Source organism: Ornithodoros turicata, chromosome 1, assembly GCF_037126465.1.
Source record: "Ornithodoros turicata isolate Travis chromosome 1, ASM3712646v1, whole genome shotgun sequence".
Lineage (NCBI taxonomy): Eukaryota > Metazoa > Arthropoda > Arachnida > Ixodida > Argasidae > Ornithodoros > Ornithodoros turicata.
This window is the reverse complement of record NC_088201.1, coordinates 51,117,980-51,126,542: the sequence shown is the minus strand read 5'-3', so window position 1 is coordinate 51,126,542 and position 8,563 is coordinate 51,117,980. Positions and strand designations below refer to the sequence as shown.

The 8,563-nt window shown below is 47.1% G+C and overlaps 1 long non-coding RNA gene across 1 annotated transcript; it reads left to right on the top strand.

The window, feature by feature from the left end:
* Nucleotides 1-361: 361 nt before the first annotated feature.
* Nucleotides 362-1,049, top strand: LOC135398926 (uncharacterized). The gene is made up of 2 exons (XR_010424150.1): nucleotides 362-408; nucleotides 738-1,049. It is a non-coding gene; the product is annotated as an uncharacterized LOC135398926 (long non-coding RNA).
* The last annotated feature ends 7,514 nt before the right edge of the window (nucleotides 1,050-8,563 follow it).

Sequence of the window (8,563 nt, the reverse complement as noted above, 5' to 3'; positions counted from 1 at the left end):
CACGCTATCCCAAAAGAGACCGGAGACATCCGTCCCGCTACGTTCCGTCTTGAGGGGAGGAATGTAGTGGATGACGCATCGACAAAGAGCACGCACCATGCGCATCAGCTGTGCCCCAGCTGATAGAACAGCTGACCGTGCAGTCGTGGCCTAGCCATGACGGAATAAACATGTTCCTACCCGGACTTTGGTGCACTCTCGTCCATGCAAAGTACGATTGGGTTGCCTCATGCTGCTCCTACATGCCCTTCCTGTGGCACGACGGGTGGAGTTTCCAGTAGACCAGGTGCCGAAGTCGTAGAGGCGGCCTTTCTAGTAGCAATCACTGCAGCGAAGGACTTTTTAGGTCTTTTTAGTCTTCGATTTCTTCGGAACAGCTTGGCAAGGGGAAGATTACTTGGTGGAAAGGTGAGGCCTTTGGTGAGCTGTTTGACTGCTGTTTACGTAGCTCGGATTCGAGAGGGCGGCTTGCTTTGGGTATGAAACATCGTGCAAAATCTTGCGAGCTTGAACCCTTGCAGTCCTTGCGAATCTGCATGTCCCATACGAAGCCATGTGATTCTCACCGCAGTTTGCGCACTTTGGCTCACGACGAGAGGCGCATATCTTACACCTTTGATTGCTTCGGCAATCTCTCACGTAGTGGCCCAACTCCTACTGACACTTGAAGCACTGAATATAAGAGGACGTATTCCGCCACTGGGTGTGACAAAGCCTAAAATGACCTCTGCGTGCAGGGCCTGACCTGGAAAGAACGTAAGGATGACACTCGATTTTTGGTACGGTGTGGAGGAGCCATCATCTTCTCTTCTGTATACGGTTTCTCGCGGCACCGCAGTTACTCCAAATGGCTGGAAGTATTCCAGGAGGTCGCTCTCGAAATTGCACCTGCGGTAAGACTGAGATAAGACTCCGGAATGCTTGCCAGGACATGAATACCAACTACGCTCTTTAACTGAAGAGGACTTTTCGCAGCTCCTTCTCAGTGAACGGTAATGATAAGATTTCCGCCTCTGGTGATGCAGTGATAAATAATCTTATAATCTTCAGTGGTGCACATCACATCACGTGCGATACGGTCGGGGTCAACTTTCCAGAACGAAAGATCCGGGTTGACCTTCTCAGTGGGGATACCGGTTGGGTGATTTCCCTTGTAGCTATAACAACCTCAAACAGCCAGGGGTCCAAGTCGAGGTTTGTTACTTGTGTTATATCTGACATATCTTGGGTATTTCCGTATTATCGTCGTCCGATGGTTCATCAGTATGATCATCAAGATCTTCTCGAAGGCGCTTGCGGTGGAAGATGAGGAGGAGCAATCCCAAGAGTTAAGGCAGTGCCTTGGACGTTCACCGCCGATATGCCCGCCATCGCTTCCCCGCAAAAGGCGAGGGGAGTGGAGTACCGTTCTATTCCGTGGTAGTGTACACGTGTAGCAATGACTAGAAGATAAATATAGCGTAAGGAGCACTCAAGAACCACGGCCGTTCGGAGTGATCTTCCTCTTCCATCATAAAAGCTTCGCCACCTAACGCACGATCGTGCGGGTATGGGAAGTAGCCAGGGCAGTGATTAACCTTAGGTAGAGCTCCAACCTTTACATATCGCTAGCATTAGCTAAAGGAAAGAGGGAAGAAGAGCTTGCAGAAGGTTTTGGCGATAGGCCAATACACAAAACCTCCTCCAGCACCACAATCGACTCAAGTGTTCCCCTTTGGCAACAATTTCACCATGGAAGAATTGCCATTAGGACACTGAAACAGAGAGGAGCACCTGGAAGCGACGACATCGCAAACCATGCACAGCTATCATGCATGGCGAAACACCTCGAACGCTTAGCACATTGAAGAGTTTCTTGGTTTCCGGAAGAAAATGACATCCTCCCTGACACCACGACAGTTTCCTGAAAGCACCCGAACACCACGGAGCCACTACTAGACACTGATATCAGATATACAGCGTGTTTTACCTAACGTAAACAAAAAATCGTATTAAATATCTACTTGTTTGAACATTATAGGGTCAACGCTATTTAGCTCGGGATGACTTTGCCAGTACCTCCGACCACTTTTATCAAATTTATATCACGAGGAATTTTCCAGTTGATCTCCGAAACTTGCCAAGTTAATCTCACGATTTTTTACAGAAACAGACAGTGCATGTCGGATTTACCGCATTCCATTGCAAAATAGATTCCCTACTACTTTGGTGATAGTTGAAAAAAATTGCGAAAACCGTCGTTTCGAGGCGTGCAAATTGTCGGCCGAGCCCATTGGTCCAGTTAATGCAAGATGCAGAGGAAGAAAAACGGTCATCCGCCCCTTCCTGCTTCCTTCCCGCTCTTCTTTCAGATAACTTTGCGTTCCAAGTGTTCCAACCATGCTGCAGTTATCAGCAGAAGCTTGAAAAAGGGAAAGTGAAAGGGCAGGTACATGGCCTCCTCGCAACGATTCTTTAGGAGATCAGAGCGCAGCCGGCCATTTGCGCCCCTCGAAACGACGGTGTTTTTGCAATTTTTTTCTGGCTACCCCACCATTGTAGCAGTGAACGTATTTTGCAATAGAATGAGGCAAATCCGGCATGCGCTTTCTGTTAAAACAAAAAACGTGAGGTTGACGTGGAAAATTTCCAAGTTCATCATGGGAATTGATGCTCTGAGGCTGGAACACAGAAGAAAGGACAACACAACACCCAAGCCTCAACTGCCTAAGAACAATGAAAGAAGGAAGTCACTGAGAAGAACCCTGGACCGGCAATCCAGAAGATGTGGGTTCGAGTCCTACAGCAGGCTAATCTTTTCAGTGACTTCCTTCTTTCGTTCAAAGTTCAACTGGGAGCATTCGATTTCTTGCGAATAAAATTTGATTAAAAAGTGCTCAGAAGCAATGGCAAAACTCTGCCCCCGAGATAAACAGCGTTGACCCCATGATGACCAGACAGGTAGATTTTTAGTACGATTTTTTATCACGTTAGGTGAAACAGCCTGTAGATGAGGCAGCAAAACGCGGAACACGCACAGTATTTTTCGACACCAAACAAATAGGGTTCCAGAGCAAAGCGCCAGAGGCTCGATCTTGAACTTACGTTAAATGCATCACTTCAGCCCATGATTCGCCACGAGGTCTTGCGCAAGCCTACCAAGGCGGTTTTGGAGCGCGCGAACTTTAAATATAACGATAACGATCGCTATGTGAAAGTTGAAGATCGGGGTCCCGGATGCACTAACAATAGCGGACATTTGTGGACGCACGTTCCGTCCATGCTATTCTTACGGACCAAATCTTTAAAGCACGTCTTTAAAGCTCTTTAAAGACACCTTTTGGCAGTACATGACAACAGAATGGGGGCTTCCACAACGCAGCGTGCTAAGCCCACTAATTTTCAATCTCGTCATGGCAGCACTCCCATCAACAGCACTACCTGAGACCACACCCTGCATTAAAGCATCCTTGTATGCAGACGACATCTGCATATGGGCAGCAAGCAAGAGTCCCTGCACACTACGACGGGTTATGCAAAGAGGAGTCGGCTCGGTGAATAATTACTTGACGGATAAAGGCATTAAGCTCGCAAACGAAAAAACTGCATAGAAGTTCATTAGCCCGGGAGCAGGATAGGGACGGCTTCCTCCCCTCACCTTTAAAAACACATCCCTAAAGAGGGTTAAAGCAACCGAATTCTTAAATGGACTATCGCATCCAGAAAACATGTGTGTGAGACCAATACCGTAATGTTTGGCCCGCTTCACAGCCAAATTTATAATCGGAAAGCAGCTTACATATTAAATAAACGTGTTTTAAAGATTCCCATTGCTTCTGAAACTAAAGGAAGCTCCAGCGATAGCAACGTCATCATGACGTAGGCCAGGCACACCAATGAGAGCGCACAGCAGGATATTGCCTCCGAGCGCGTCAGTTTCGCGTTCGCATCGCAATATACTAAGTGCAAAGTGATATGTAAATACGTCGATTTTCGCTCATGAGTGTGGGTTCTGACGCGACCATGTCGCGTGGAGCACGCTGTTACCTTCCTGCCTGCACGAACACGTCTTGCGGTAACCCACAAGCGACATTCCACAAGCCGATCACAGATCTCCGCGACTTGCAGACGCACGCCCACCTCGCCGGTCGCCAAAGGGCGCTGCCTGATTGGACTTGTCCATGTGACGTTTTCTCCGATTTCCAGGGAGGGAATTCCGCCATACGCTCAACATCCGGCGCCATGCTCGAGCCGTGCATTGCATCAAACTGCACAGAAACTACTACACTATTTCGTGTCCATTTTTGGCGTAATTGTCGGTGATGAACGAGGGGTGAAACGGCGCTATAGCTTTGGAATCGACCTGGACGAATGCGACAGCCCCTTTAAGGGCAACTATAGTCAGTCGAATATCGTGGGCACAGTACACGAAGCACATGACATCAAATTGCGCTGCCAAGCCTCACAATCTTACGCGAGACTCTGCTTCAGGCTGTCCACCAGACACAATATCATACAAGAACGAGACCAAGGCACGCAGCGCAACCAGTGCAGTTTACATCACGTGCCGAAATTAAGATGCATCGTGCAGCTCTTGCGGACGTTAAAGAAAATATTGAGCTCATCCTGCTCCATTGCAGAAAATCGGGGAAAACGCCTCATGAAAAAATAATAATAATAAATAAATAAATAAATAACTTGAGCTATTCAGCACTTCTACTGGAATCACTTATTACCCCCCACGGCATCAGTGTGTGGATACAACGGAAGACACAGAGAACACTATACTGGGCCTCGTGAGGGAGTGCGACCTCATAGGAGTCATCTAACGTATATGAGTATAATTCCCACACAGGAAAGGTGGTGGCGGCGCCGTTGTCGGCCTCACAGAGGTGGGCAACGTCCCGACTGACGCTCTGGGAGAGTGTGCGTCCTGGCCTGACGTATGAGGGAACTATGCCGTCATATGTCTGACAGCGTCTGAGGAAAACCCAAGAGAAATCCCAGACAGCACAGTCAAGAAAGAAATACAACAAACAAGAAAGAAAAAGCGATGACCAACTGAAGATTATAGGGATAGCCAACAAGATGTGAACACTGCACTGCACAAGACATTTTGCGTTGTTATGATGTGTTGTGTGCTGTGCGTGTGCGTTTAGCTTTCGTTTCCTTTCTTTTTCTTCGTTTTTTTTTTTTTTACGTGTGTAGCAACGTGAGGCCTTTCTGGTAGGCAGGTCGCCTTTCCATAAAGGCCACGTCAAGTGAAAGATTAACATGTTCCATGTAAAATTGCACGCTAATATATAGAAGCGATAGGTAATCCTTCTTTATGCACAAACATATAAATTGGGTAAAGATTCGATGACTCGGGATTGAAACGTGAGCGAATGGAAGACAATAACACATTTATTTAGATTAGATTCATGATGTGGGCGAATTGCTGGTGACATCTACCGTATGCGGTAGAAAAATAAACACGAATGACACTTCAAACATCAATACGTAACGAAGTAATGACTGGAATAGTTCTTTCTCATGAGTGCTCCAAAGTGACAATCTCACATGAACACATTCTGCTTCGTAATGTTCGCAAATTCAAAAAAAAAAAAAATAAAGAAAGAAAGAAAGAAAGAGAGAAAGAAAGTCCCGTCCAGGTCACCAGTTTGTAGGAGAGCGTCAAGGAACACGACTACACTCTCAAGCAGTGCGCTGTACGAACTGGTTTATTGTGGACCGAAAGATGGCCGAGGAATGGGCGCGGCACGAGCCACGTGCCAATCTTCGTCTGCGCTGCTACAAAAGCATTCAGCATTCACTGCAGCACATGCGTGCATGCAGTGTTTGTGGGGGTGCATTGTAGAGAGGTGGTGAAGGGACTTGATATTACCCACAGTAGCACATCACACGGATTTGCATAACACGACCCGCACACGTGGCTTCTTTGTTCCAAACATCACTCCCTAGTGTACCACGTCTGATAAACATGCAATGACTGCACCTGAACGGAAACGCATGCATAATGCGCTCAGAAGTACTACTAATCAAAAGAGGACGCTGGTACGTTGACTGTATGCATGCAGACACACCTAACTGACGCGAAAGCGTGCTGTGGTACGGTGCATATTGGCAGTGCGAACCATTTCTTATCCAACAGCTCTTATAAAATACGATTTTAAGAGTGCACTGGCAAAATGAATTACTATTCTTTGCGCAGTGTACGAAGTTTCCTTTCTTTTCTCTTTTTTTTTTTTTTCTTCTTTTTCTTTTCGTCTGATGTGTGATTGCATACCAGAGAGGTCGCCCGAATGGCTGCAGACTGTGAGCAGAATGTCTGAGGTCGTGCCGGATATATAGTAGCATGGGGAGTATGGGAAATACAATAGCTCTCCTTTGAGATGCGTGGGCCTTGGTCTGAATATCATTAAACGCCACTTTACCCCGCAAGAGGAGAAACGTTCCTTTCTGGAACGAGTGAGGCCTCTTCCTTTTGTGGCCACAGCAGCTTTTGTGATGAATATCGAGTGTCGCGCGCCGTTGGTTCATCGTCCAAGTGATTGCTTTGGGCACTCTGGGAATAGCGAGAGGATAAGCAAAAAGGGATTGCGGCACGTCTCGTGATTACTCAGATGGTCTTCGTATATTGCGCTTGGGCTTACTTTCCACGAGACTCGATACCGAGAACGGTTGTCTTCCACGTTACTTATCGACTTATTGAATTGAATATTGAATTCAATAAGCCGACTTTATACTCCATCGCGAGCAGTTTTGGCTTAAGGAAGAAAAGTGTTCGTGCGACGTGATATCACACACACGCTAGCAAGCATGGTTGTTGGCGACTCATTCATATGTGCTGTAATGCAAAAAAACAAAACAAAAAAACGAAGTTTTATGTGACTAAAATTGCAGACACTGAGATCACTCCTCAAGAGCGCTACGCTTACTCTTCTTTTCTGAAGTATAAAGGTTACACTACGCCCGGGAGGGTAATTAATTTTTCAGGGAATAAAAATTACTCCGCGGGGGATTATTCGGTGTTTTTCGCTCCCGTCACGTATTATTATTTTCTCTTGTGTTCTTTCTATTCCTTTAGATCCCTAGAGTGCCGTCTGGTAGTGCTTATGCCGTGCGCCTGAAGTCGTCCGTCGACAACACTGGTGCACACTTTCGCACGCGTAGCATGTGCCCATAGACGTTGTCGCGTTACTCTCAAACCACCAGTCTCCGTATTCTATTCTTCTTAATCTCGTTCCCAGCGACGACACAACAGGTATGGACTGCCAAAATCGCTTTTACCAATGGGATGAATATTGGTGGCCGCCGTCTTTAATGAGTACGACTTCCGATAACGTAACATTCCATATAAGTGATATAACTAGCCATCCGGTAAATATCTGAGCAGCTTATGAACGTTCGACAAAGAAGATTGCTTGCTTGCGCGTGCGATATGCACAGTTGTTCACGTGAGAATATCTTTTTCTACATGGGGCGATATCTCTCCTACACCGGTTCCCGAGCTGGTGAAAATGAACGGTCACGAAAATGAACGAAAACACATACGGGAAGATGAAGGAACTCGGCAAACGGCAGTCCACATATGCACAGTTCCAGTGACTACCACGGGGTTGCAGCACTAATGGCAGCGCCCATTCCTTGAATCGCGTTTTTGTGCATATCACGTAAGACGTATAATATCGCAGACCAAAGCGTGCGTAGAGGCTCGGCAATACGCACATGCTTGAGGGACCCTGAGGTACGTGTTAGAATGCGTTCGTACGCTATTAAGACACCATTTCAGACATGGTCCGTATGGACAACGCAACGCCGATGTAACCAGCGCGGCCAGCGCACCACCATCATGTCAACCACACTCTTAAAACAGAGAGAGGGGGGGATAATGTAGAAATAGGTTTGCCGTCCTTGGCCACACGCGAGTGGCCAACGTCACGATTATTGCCAGAAAGAAAATGGTAGAGGGGTGAGAAGGATGCTTGTACAGGATTAATGAAACCGATGAGACTGAAGTGCAGTGTGGATGGGAGGTACGCTAGAAGGGTCTTTGCGCAAAGCCAGTTTCTCGGCGAAAACGGACGATGTTACGAGTTTTTGTAGGACAGAGCTTCACCGTATAGAACGCTCCTAGTCAACCACCATCCTGAATGACATTCTTCTACCCCGTGATTTGTGAAAAACAGAAGGTGTACGCCTTTTTGTGACAGTTATGCAATTACGTTAATCGTCACAAAAAGGCGTACGTCCCGGGCATTCCAAAAATGAGGAATGATCATTATGTGCAATGGTTGGCCTTCACCGTGTTATGTGGTGATGTTCTGTTTTAAGAGTGCTGGCCATGTCACGTCGAGACCGGGAGGTACCCGGGTGCCGGCTGTGCTGTCTGGAGTTTTTCCTGGGTTTTCCTCAGACGCTTTGAGACATATGTCGGCACAGTTCCCTTAGAAGTCGACCCAGGACGCACTTTCCCCCAGTCGTGACGTTGCCCATCTCTGAGGGGCCGACAACTGCTAGCCCTTTCACCACCACACCTCTCTTTTAAGAATGCAATTTGAGGCGATCACCCCTGTAGTGA